The sequence below is a fragment of the Protopterus annectens genome, chromosome 9.part0 (genome assembly GCF_019279795.1).
Source record: "Protopterus annectens isolate FY-2018-M chromosome 9.part0, PAN1.0, whole genome shotgun sequence".
In the NCBI taxonomy this organism is placed as follows: Eukaryota; Metazoa; Chordata; order Ceratodontiformes; family Protopteridae; genus Protopterus; species Protopterus annectens.
Window position 1 is genome coordinate 1,945,977,076 of NC_056743.1, and position 12,036 is coordinate 1,945,989,111.

At 45.6% G+C, this 12,036-nt stretch overlaps 1 protein-coding gene across 1 annotated transcript in view; it reads right to left on the reverse strand.

Moving 5' to 3' along the window:
- Positions 1–12,036, reverse strand: part of TNPO2 (transportin 2) — a gene marked incomplete in the record, with an annotated part of 2,382,582 nt that overhangs the window by 1,242,982 nt on the left and 1,127,564 nt on the right.

Genomic DNA, 12,036 nt, shown 5'->3' on the forward strand with positions numbered 1-12,036 from the left:
CAGAATTGGTCTCCAAGCATTTTCTTTTCTGGGTACTAGGAAGAGTCTTGAGTAAAATCCTTGGCCTTGCTCTTGAGTTGGTACCCTTTGAATGGCTTTCATGGTCATGAGAGCTGTAATTTGTTTTTGAGCCTCTGCCCTTTGATTTTGTGGCAGGTTTGGCATTCCTCTTTTTATTGGCAAGATGTGAAAGTGGAATCTGTATCCTCGTAAAATTATGTCTAGGACCCATTTGTCCTTTGTGACCATGTGCCAGTTGTCTGCAAATAGTGCTAGTTTTCCCCCCAGGGGGGCTGACAAAAGAGCTTTATTCGGCCAGCTGAGGTGCAAGTCATTGAGTTTGCCTTCTGGCGGGTTGAGACCGGTCTTCTCCTCCCTTCTGGGTTGGAGTGCCCCATTGGCGAGGTTTATACTGAGCTTGTGGTTGTCCTCTGCCCCTTGGGCACCTGTATTTACTCCTCTGAGGCCTGTCAGTGGCTGGAAAGGACCAATTTTTTGTTGGCCAGTTTCTGCTGAAGTGAAGGGGTTGTACCTGTAGGAAATCTTTGACTGTCTGCATTGATTTTGCCTTATCTTCCATTTTCTTTAAGACTTCTTCTGCTTTAACACCAAAAAGAACATCCTTTTGTAAGGGAGCATCTAGCAGATTTGCTAGAACATGATCAGGCAGACTTTTGTTCCTTTAACCAGGCATGCCTACGTATAACTGATCCAGTAACAGCTGCTCTGCAGGAGGCCTCTAAAGAATCAAACCCACATTGTAAGGTATGTTTGCCCACCTGCTCGGTGGTGTGCAACAAATCCTGTACTACTTTCAATTCAGATTGTTGAGGGAGGGTGGTTATCTTTTGTTTTAACTGAGAGATCAGAAATTGCTGATACTTAAGCATATGAAATTGACAGTTTAGAGCACTCATAGCTAAAGTGGCTGAGGTGTAAACCTTTTTCCCCCATCTGTCTAGTGCTCTTGAATCCCTTTCAGAAGGTACTGGATTTTTAGCCATGGAAGCCTTAGCCCCCTTGGGACCCTAGGAGATGGTCTCTGGGTCAGCTACAGGGCTTTTGCAAAGACATTTGTGGGAATCAGGAACTCTGTAATATCCGTCAGGCTTGGCCGGGGCAGGAGGCAGAGTCAGGGTTGAAACTGGATTCTAAATAGACATCATCCACACAGGAGGGATGGCTAGAGGTCTGTGTTGGGGGAGTAAAAAACTCTGAGCCTTTTCTTGGAATCAGAGTAATCCTGACCTTCCCAGTGAAAATGTTCCCTCAGTGTGTAAAGTTTCCCCAAAAGAGTAATCTTCTGGAGGGGAAGCTGAGGGAATAGAGTCCTCAGCATCAGAATCTTCATAAGGAGAGAAGGAATAGTCTTGGTCCTCAGAGGAATCCGAAGAAATAGACAGTTCAGAGGAAGCAGAATCTTCCTCTTGTCTAGGCCTTTTGTCAGGAGGAGGCTGAGAACCCCTGATAAGAGAAATCAAATCTTCAGCCATCTTGAGCATCTGTTTCTTAGGCATAGGGCCTTGAACAGGAGACTGAAGTGAAGCCTTTTTCGATTTGGAAGGAGTCTTCGACTTGGAAAACGTTTTGTTTGTAAGAGTCGTCGGTCTGAAAACGCCTTCAGAAGGCGATGGTGTTTTCAGAAACACCAACGTCCTTGGAAGGTAAATCGTCAGTAGGGCCTGAAGTAAAAGGCTGCGTCGGCCTAGTACATTCCGTCAAAATATCTGTAGCGGTCTCGGGTTCCTGGACTGCGGTAGTCAGAAGCTGCGGAGCCTCACTGATAATCGGTGTACCGGAGACCGGATCAACAGAGGCCTCTGAATCGGGCTTAGGCCTGGGCTGTCGATCCTTATCCCTGCGCTTTTTGTGCACGCCGGTAGTCGGTTGCTCCGACGGCATGTTATAATTACATTTTCTGCCAAAAAAGTGTCATGCGAAATCAAATAGTCTTTTAATAGTACGTTTATTAAATCTTGCACAAAAACGACAAGTGACGTCGTGATCAGGGCCTAGGCAAGGTATGCAATAAGAATGAAAATCCTTATGAGGTATTTGCTTCCCACAAAAAATACAATAGTTAACTTTTTCTGACATCGATCTGAGGCAAGAAAAGTTTCCCCAACGGGGTACTTAGGTTTATAGAAGACTTCAGTCTGAAATTCGAATTCGAAAATCTCAGGAGTCGGCCGACCAGCACTTGCGAACTGCTTCTGCTTCGGGCACCACATGGCAAGAAAGACTGAAGAAAATGGTGTCTGTTGCAGTATATATACCCCTGGCGCACTGACGTCAGGGATGAGGCGACAGCAACAGACGGCGGACCAAGACTTTGGAAATCCGGCCGACAGCGGGACCGCCTGATGACAGGATAGCTCAAGTGTGATGACTGTAGCAGGGTAACACGATGAACATCCAAGCATCCCTGGAAAGCATAGGTAGAAGCTGTTGGAGAGTATTTTGAATTTTGGTATCACAAGGAAGGTATTTAGAATGGATAGATAGAGGATGGGGTGCCAGGTGCCCTCTTTTCTGGGTACCAGGAACAGTCTGGAGTAGAAACCTTGGCCTGTTTTGCAGGAACATGTTCTACTGCCCTCATACAGAGCAGGGAAAGGACTTTGGGGGTTGGTAGTGTGGTGAAATAAAATTTGCATCCCTGGGACAGTATGTTGAGGACCCAGCAGACGTTGGTAATGGTGGCCAAGGTGCTTGCAAGGAAGGAGAGTTTTCCTCCTAGGGGCAAGAGCAGGTGGGCAGAGGCAGAGGGTGGAAGTGGAAAGTCATTGTGAGTTCTTACTATGAGGGGGTGGCTTAGCACTCCCAGGCTTTGAAGAGGAGGAACTTCATTGCTTAGATCTCTGCATTCCCTGGGGCTGCTTCCCCAGGATTTGGGCTGAGTTGTCCAGGAGGGAGCAGAAAAGGACCAGTGCTTGGAAGGGCAATGCCTACTGAACCTGGGTGGCTGGACCTGCAAGAACTCTTTACCTGTCTGCATTGATTTAGCTTTTTGTTCCATCTTTAAGACCTCCTCTGCCTTGGTGCCAAATAAGTGGTCTTTTGAAAGGGTTCGTCAAATATTTTTGATCTGGCATGGTCTGCCAAGGGCTGTTCCTTAAGCCAAGCATGTCTTCGAAGGACAGAACCAGTGACTGCTGCCCTGCAAGATGCTTCTAGTGCATCAAAACCACATTGGAAGGTGTACTTAAGTTACTTGACTTGCAGAATGCATTACCTCTTGCAACTATTTTCTGCACAAGCAGGGAAAGATAATATTTTCTGTTTGAGGAGTTCCATGGTATGTTGCCTTGAATTTTAACATATGGAACTCGCAGTTTAGTGCACTAATAGCAAGAATAGCAGAGGTGTATATACTCTTTTTTTTTTTACCCCATCTGTCTAATGCTCGGGAAGCCCTATGTGAGGGGGTGGGATTCTTAGAAGTTGCTTTAATTCCTTCAGGCCCTTGAGAGATAACCTTGGGGTCAGCAGTAGGATTTTTGAAAATAAATTTGCGAGAGTCAGGAGGCAGGAGAGAGGATGTCATGAGTCAAACTGGATTCCATAAAAACATCATCCACAACATCCAGGACAGGCGGAATGGCCAGAGGTCTGTGCTGTGGAAAATCTAAGAATTCCCCAAGTTTCTTTAGACTGAGGGTAGCCCTAACATTCCCACTGGAAATGTTCTCTTAAGGTATGTAGGGTTTCCCCAAAGGAAAAGTCCTCAAGTGGAGAGGCTGAAGGAATGGATTCCTCTGCATCAGAATACTCAAGCAGAGATGGGTTGCATGTCTTCATATTCGGATGCAGAGTCAGACTCCTGATCAGATAAAACTACTGGGGACAAATCTCTTTTGGAAGGGGTAGCCTGGCTTCCCCTGATCAGCATAAGGTCTTTCGCAATTTTAAGCATTTGAGACAGAGGCAAAGAAGCAGGTGCCTAAGATTGGGTCATCGGTTTCTTGGGTGTGGTTCGTACCCTGGGGGCCTTAGATACTCTGCAGTTTTTGAAAGAACAGTAGACCTGAAAGAAGTCTGTCGAGAATTAGTAGTGCAAAGTACTTCCTCGGAAGCCAGTGGGTGCTCAGCAGCTCTGAACCCATTCAAGGTAGAGACATCTGCAGGATCCTTAGTCGATGAGTCTCGCGGCATGCCGGACTCTAAAAGGGTCTCTGTAGTGGCCTGCAAATCCACAGAAGCAGGCATCAGGGGCTGCGAAAGCACCTCACTGAGGACCGGAGAACTGACTACCTTAATGGAAGCACCGTCGGTAGGTTTGGACCTGTGCGGTCTGTCTTTATCCTTACTTGTTTTTGAAAATCTGCTGTTGTATGGCTAACCGAAACCATATCGGAATTGGATAAAATATATCTAGCTACAAGAAGGGCCTGCCGACATACAGTTCTGGTATTGAACAAAGCACAAAAGTGACAGAAGGGGACGGCATGGTCTGGGCCTAAGCAAGTGATGCAGAAAGAATGAAAGTTTCTGGTATTTGCTTTTCACAGGCGAGACGATTGTTAACTTTTTCTGACATTGGTTAGAGCAAGAAAAAAGGACCCCCAATGGGGTACTTAGCTTTAGCCTTTAACTTCAATTCGGAAATGAAAACGCAGGTAGCAGTCGACCAGCACTTGTGCGAACTGCTTCTGCTACAGGCTCCTTGACAAAAAAAACTGATGTAATAACGTCAGCTGCTTTATTTTATACCACTGATGTCATGACATGAGTTCTGGAGCAACTGCAAAAGACGCAGAAATACTAAGGCTCTGGCATTCGGGCCGACAGAGCTACCCTGGCATGGATAACCCTAATGTGCAGACTGCAACAGTGAAACACGAAGAACCACCAGGAAAGTAAATATTGTGGGAAGAAAGAGCTAGGGAATTGTTTTGGCTAGGCTTGTATAGGCCCTAGGGCCGATGGCCTAGTACCAACCTATGAACATATGAACCTATGAACATCTTCTGATCATCAGGCACTTACAGAAATGTTAAGATCTCTTATGAGCATGTGGCTGTGAATCAGGATTTTTTGATGCTGAAGAAAATGCATCAAGATAGGTGGGTATAACTGGTGGGATGGCAGATGGAAATGGAAATTCTATTTGAAGTATTTCAAAATATCTCGAGTTTGTCATTTGGGAAGTATCCTATTTGAAATATTCTTTCATTTCGGTAATGGTCTCTCAAAATGTGATTTCATCTGGGGGAAGAGTCCCCTTCAATGCATTCCTCATCAGGGGAATAGTATTCCAGTGTAGAGGCAGTCTGGGAAGAATATGTAATTGACTCATCTGATGGGTAAAACTTCCACCTCCTCTTCTGCTGCCTGAGAAGTGGGAAGGTGGACTGAAGTAGCTGAGGCAGGTCTTGGGCTGAGAACTGGAACGGTGGAGGGTTAAGGGGCCGAGGGCCCAAGGGCTATGAAGGCCTGCATCAAGGATTAATTGAAGGAATGCCAGTCAGGTAATCCCTGTGTTGAGTGAGACAGATGCCTACTTTTCCTTTTCAAAGGAATAAACGTGGGAGAAGGCCTAGTCTCAAGGGCCTTTGTTGGAGCTGGTGCTTCGGGTTGTGGAATCCCAGCTGGGTGTCCTGCGAGGCCTGGCTCCCCCTAGACATTGGTAGAAACTGACATCCGAGCTACCTCTGTGGGCATGCCAGCTGTTACTTCTGAAGCGGCCTCCTTGAGGGGAGTTTAAGTAGAAGGCTGACAGACGTCCCTCAACTCCTAAATTGGAAGCTAGCAGGGCAATAATAGCAGGCTGTGACAACTTGGCCTTTTTTCTGGGAGGCTCTGCTCGGGGAGCCAACTCTGGGTCCATCCTAAGCGCTAATTTCTTTAGCCTTTGGGTTTATAAATAAAGATCAAAGGCAGCCAGACGGCTTCAGAGGGTCTTGGGGATGAATGACTGGCAAATTGAACAAGAGGTGTGGCCGTGTTCTGGGCCTAAACAAAAGACGCAACAGTCATGTGAATCTTTATGCAGAATCTGAAGCCCTCATCAGCATTTACCCTTCTTAGTGGGCATCGGCTAAAATGGGAGGACGGCAAGCCAAGCTCAAGCAAAAGTTAAAAAAAAAAAGTGAAATCCCCAACGGGGCTTAGCTTTAGACATCTTGATGGTAGAGGAGTGATGCGACTGATATGACATTCGACTGCGGCTGAAAAGTTCTGAGGTCTGTACGTGCAGATGTCACATTTAGGTCCCCGGGTTTATGGCCCTGCGTATGACATCCCACTCAGCTCAAGCAACCAGGCTTAAGCTTTTATATAGGAGCCAATGTTCAAGTTGCATGAGGCAGAGAAACCCAAACCAAGAATATTGCAACACGGGAATAGGACATCCCACAGTAAGAATACTGCAACATAAGAAGAGAACATTATGGCAAGTTCTTGCACAACTAATCTATGTCCTTCTACTCATCTGTTGCAATATTCTTAAGATGAGGAAAAATACAAAAAGTTCATGCAGAAAGGAAGGAAGTGGCAGAGAACTCTCCAAGAAGCCATGGAGAATGGGCCTGGCGAACCTTGCCCTGTATTTGGAGATTGCATGCAGTTTATGTTTAGTGAAGGTGTGGACAGATGGCCACGTAGCTGCTTATAAGATACAGTTGGTGTCTAGCCCTTTGAGGAATGTCACGAGGAAGAAAACTGCCCTTAAGAGTGTGATTTGACTAAGCCTGGAACAGTTTTACCATGGTGGGTATAGCAAAAGGCTATGGATTTGGATATCAAGGTAGAGATCTGTTTGGACATAGGTAATCCCAGAGCTCTAGGGTGAAAAAAAACAGCTGGTCTGATTTTCTAAAGGACTTAGTCTTGCGTAAATAAAACCCGAGTTGTCTGTGTACATCAAGACCGTGGGGGATCCCTCTCACTATTGCTCTGGGGAGAGGGAAAAAGTAGGCAGATGAATAGCCTGGTTTAAGGACAATTCATTAACTACCTTAGGCATGAAAGAGGGGCTGGTACAAAGGGAAACTCTGTCCTTGTGTAAGGAAAAGTAGGAGAGGCCATAAGGGCTTGAAATTCTGATAGCCTGGCGGAGGTGAGGAAGCTAGAAGAGGCTGGATCAAAAGGCAACAGTCAGTTTCTCTAGCACAAAGTTTAAGTCCCAGGGTGTAGCAACAGGTCTCCTGGGAGGTGTAATGAGGAAGCCTTCAAGGAATTGTTTGGCCTCAAATCGAGGCTAAGAGTGGCGAAAAAGGTAGATAAGCAGAGACAGCTAACAAGTGTGGTTTTATGGAGGAATAATTTATTTTTTATTTTACATTTGTTGACCGGGATAGTCCGACTGGATGCATGTCCATTTTCAGCGGAGGCCCGGGGAGAAAAGCTCCAAGGGTAGGCAGATACAGCATTACATAATACCAGCATTACAAATTACAAACAGACAATTTACAGAGATTACATAAGTAAGCAAGTTAAACAAGGTCCACAGGTTACAGTTAATCCTGAGCACAAGTCAGGATTAAATTAAATTACACAGTAAACTGGTTAACAGATTTTTACACATTCTAGAGAGAGTTAGCCAGGCTTGATACATTGACCTAGCCAGTTAAGTGACAAATGTTGTTTGAGTCTAGTTTTAAATTGAACTAAGGTGGAAAGTAATGTAATATCAGCTGGAAGAGAGTTCCAGGATCTACTTACAGAGTTTGCAAAGAGAGAATCACCGGCTGTGTTATTAATTTTGCTAGTCTGAATTAGTAGTTTGTAGGATCGAAACGGTCTAGGATTGTTATAGGGGGTGATAATATTTTTAAGTGCAGGAGTATTGTCCGGCTTATAGGGGATTTCATAGGCCATAATCAGTTGGTTATACTGGATTAGGCTGGGTAGTTCAAGCCAACCAAGCTGATTTAGATTCATGCAATGATGTGTCCTAAAAGGCAGCCCAGTGGCAAACCTGGCAATGTGGTTGTAGCAAAATGAGAGTTTAAGGATAGTCTTGTTCAAATTCGAGAGTATTAATCTAAGTCTGCATTCAGCAAGTCACACAAATAAGACAAAACAGGGGGATCTATTGTAAGCGGGTCCTGGTTTCTGGTGAGACACCAAAGAGAAAGTCGCTTCCATTTGTAGGGTTTAAGATTTTCTGCTATTAGGTTTCCTGGCCTCCAGGAAGACTCAAAGCACGTCCTCAGAATAAAGGTATCTGAAAGAAACCAGGGCTCTATCAATCACAGGGTCAGTCGGAGGGTATCCCAATGTAGATGGATGAGTGAGCAATCCACTGAAGCAGCTTCTTGCCCTTTGTTACATGGCAAAGGGGTAACTAGTGCTGTCTTGGCCAATAGGGAGTCACCAGCAAGATTCTTGGGTGGTCTGTTGAATTTTCCGCAGGACTTTCTGAATGAGTGGAAGAAGGGAAATGCGTAAAGGGATTTCCCCTTCCAAGATACTGATAGGGAATTCACTTTCCATGCTTGAGGATGAGGTTTTCTGGCACAAAACTTTGGAAGTTTATTCGTTCAGGGGAGAAGCAAACAATTGTCCACAAATTCATCCCTGTGAAGCATCTATTCGTGGACATGTGTTCTGGATCTGCTCAGAGCATCTGCCAGAGTATTCGGATTGGAAGGGATGTAAACTGCCTGGAGAGAGATTTGTAGTTGGCAGGCTAAGTCCCAGACCTGCAAGACTAGTCTGCAAAAGAGGCAAGATCTTGCCCCCTCCTCCCCAGTTTGTTGGTATACCACAGGACAGTCATCGTGTGAAAGCCTTCCCAGTAACACAAGGGATTGAAAACACTGAAGGGCAAGAATTAATGCCTTAATTTCCCTTACATTTATGTGGTCTCTCCTATGACAGGATGCCCACTGACCATGAACTGTGTGACAGTCCAGGGCTGTTCCCCAGCAAGTATTCTACACATCTGTATAAATTGGGGGCAGTGGGTGAATGGGGAGACTTGGATTTAAGGACAGATGTAATCCACCAATGCAGCTCCTTCTTGAAGGCAGGGTAGAAGTGGTATTTTGAAATCTAGAGGGTGGACATGCTGAGACCACACTGACTTTAGAAACCACTGGAATTTCATCATACATAGCCTCGCTAAAGGAAGCATAGGGATGGTAGAAGCCATCAACCCCAAGATTCATAAACTTTCTTGTGGACAGGACATTTAGGAGAAGAGCTTGAGAAAAGGATAGAAATCTCCTGGGCCTTGGTGGGAGGAGGAAACCACTATATCCTTGTTTTGAAACCCGCACCCCAAAAAGACTCGGTCTTGGGATGGGACAAGGGAATATGTTGAAAAATTTATAGCAATTCCCAGGCTTTGTAAGATGGCTACTGTTGACTGGACATCTATGGTTAAATTATGCTACATTTTGAACTGAATCAGGTCTATATGTAGGGGAAGATTTGGATGCCATGGATTCTGCAAAAGGCGGCCACTGGTGCCAGGCATTTTGTGAAAACTCAGTGCAGTGGAAGTTCAAAAGGCAAAGCCGAGAATTGAAAATGAGAGGATCCCACAGAGCAGCATATGAATTTCCTGTATCTGGGGTGTATGGGGTTATGGAGAGAAGCAACTTTGATGTCAATGCATGCTAAGAATGCTTGAGAGAGGAAGAGAGGGGAGAGTGTTTTACAGGGTAAGCATTCTGAAGGACAACTATTACAAAATCGTTGAGATAGAAGTGGTCTAGGATGGGTCTCCAAAGGCCTTCCCTCCTGGGAACTAGGGAGAGGCATGAATGAAGACCTTTTCTCTTGAGCTGGGACAATGGGAAAATTAGTATAGTAGTTTTAGCAGAATTGGAGGAAAAGACTCCTCCTCTTTTGGTGGCTGGGGGATACCCCTAAAGTGGGCACAGTGTGTCAGATTACGAAGCATCGCCCTTTTTATAATGCTTAAGACCCAGGAATCTTAAGTCGTGAGTTGCCAAGAAGGAAAGGGTAAGGCGCAGGGAGAAAGGGGAGGTTCCCAGATTGCTTGAAGAGTTATGATGAACAGCCTGCCCTATCAGCAAAGTGCTGCTTGGTGAGCGAGAAGAAGTTGAGAACTGGTGGGTTTTTCTTTGACACTTTTGGGGGCTTAGTGTGGTGGGTCTGGATTTGCCTGTGGACAAAGTCCTGTTCTGCAGGGTAATTCCTGCGGAATTTAGGCAAAGGGGAGACTACGTGCGCTTGCTTTTGCAGGGATTTAAGTTTTGCTGAGGGTTTGCCAAAAAGAGAAGAACTCTCCAAGGGGGCATCCATTAGTCTTGCTTTAATGTCCTCAGGGAGGGACTGAAGCCTTATCCACACAAATCTTAGGGCAGAGGAAGATGCTATAGCTCATGAGGTGGCTTCTACAGCATCATAGCTACATTTAATTGAATGCCTGGCTACCTAACAGGAAGTAGCAAGAAGAGAATGCCAAGGTTTTGTTTAGAGTATGGTACAGGACATTAGCTTTGAGATTTGTGTCAGAAGTTCCAAATTACATGGGTCCGGTAGAGTTTAGTGCTCTGAAAGCTAGGGTGGCAGAGGTATAAATTTTCTTGCCCAGACATCCCAACTGTCTACTATCCTTGTCCGAGGGGGAGGAGGGAAAGCTGACATCACAGAGAACTCCAGCCACAGGGGCCTTGAAAAGAAAACTGCAGTCCTTTGGTACTGTGTAGTACCGGTCTGGCTTTTTTGGAGATGGAGACAGGGTGAGTGGAAGTGGATGCTAAAACATCTAAGGCGGCTTGAATGACAGGAGAAATAGCAGGACTAGGGGACTGTACTTTGAGGTCAATGTTTTTGGACCACAGACATCTCTGTACTGTCCCACTTAAAATTATCTCATCCTAGAATTAATCTCCCCAGAGGAAATTTCCTCCATAGGATATTCTGTTACGTTCATATCTTCATCAGGGAAGCGCAGTGTAAAGGTGAGGGGGATTGGGATGAATAATCTAAGAATTGCTTTCGTTTTTGGATGAGAAGTTTTCCTCTGAGGTAGCTGAAGGCCTAGGTCTCTTGAGGTGAAGTAGGCCAGGCAGAAGGGGAAGCTGGCTGACCTGAGATGTGCCTTAGCACCATGAAGGCCTTCAAAAGGCCTTGTGTGAAAGTCTGCTATTCCTTCTGGGCTCTGGATGTGGAGTCATTTAGCTTTTTGCTTCTTTCCAGGGTTACCCATGCGATGCAAAGGAGGGCGGCCAGATGTAGCCTTACATTTGATCAAGTCCAGGTCAATGTCCTCACAAACCACTATCTAGGTAATTCCTCTGGGGCCTTTGGACACGATAAGCCTGGACTCCCCCTGGACATCAGGAGTCTGTCTGTTGCCTCTTTGGAGGCTCATATGTCCAATAAGAAGGCAGGCTCGGTTTGTGGATCCAATTCCCTGATGGAACACACCTCTGAGCTCTCATGTGCTTCGGAAGAGATGTTTATCAAGAGGCACAGCTTCGGTTTAGAGCCTTCTTTTTCTTGGCCTTGCGCTTAACAGACTCTGTTGTCAGGTCCAAGGAGCTTTCTATCATGCTCTTACCTAAAAGCTTAAGGCATTTAATTTCTAAGTAAATAGAAACGAACGATGATGGAATTCGGAGGGTCTTAGGCACAATAGACTGACAAACTGAGCAGTTTTTATGGTCGTGTTGGGGCCCAAGACAGAAGACGCACTGGGAATAACTATCCTTGTGTGGAATCTGTCATCCAGAGTCAAACTTCCCCCTTTCCTGGATGACACTACTGCTGGCCAATTTCTGATAGAGGTTAAAAGACAGGAAGCTTCCACAACAGTGCACTTATCTTTATAGAAGACACTCCAGCAGCACAGTGCCGTCCAGGACTGGCAATCCGACTGACCGCTTAAGAAGTTCTTTTATGGCAGATGTCGGATAGTGGCCTATGTCAAACGTACCAAGCACCCTAAAATAGTAAACTGACATACGGGCAGATGCCGGGTCGTCACTGACAGGCAACTCCCTCACTTCAACACCAAGACAGTTGAATAGGACATCAATATGACAGTTTGATCAGAGGACTTAAAATCCCAACTGCTTTTGATCTTCTGGGGGGCTCTGAGAAAGCCATGGT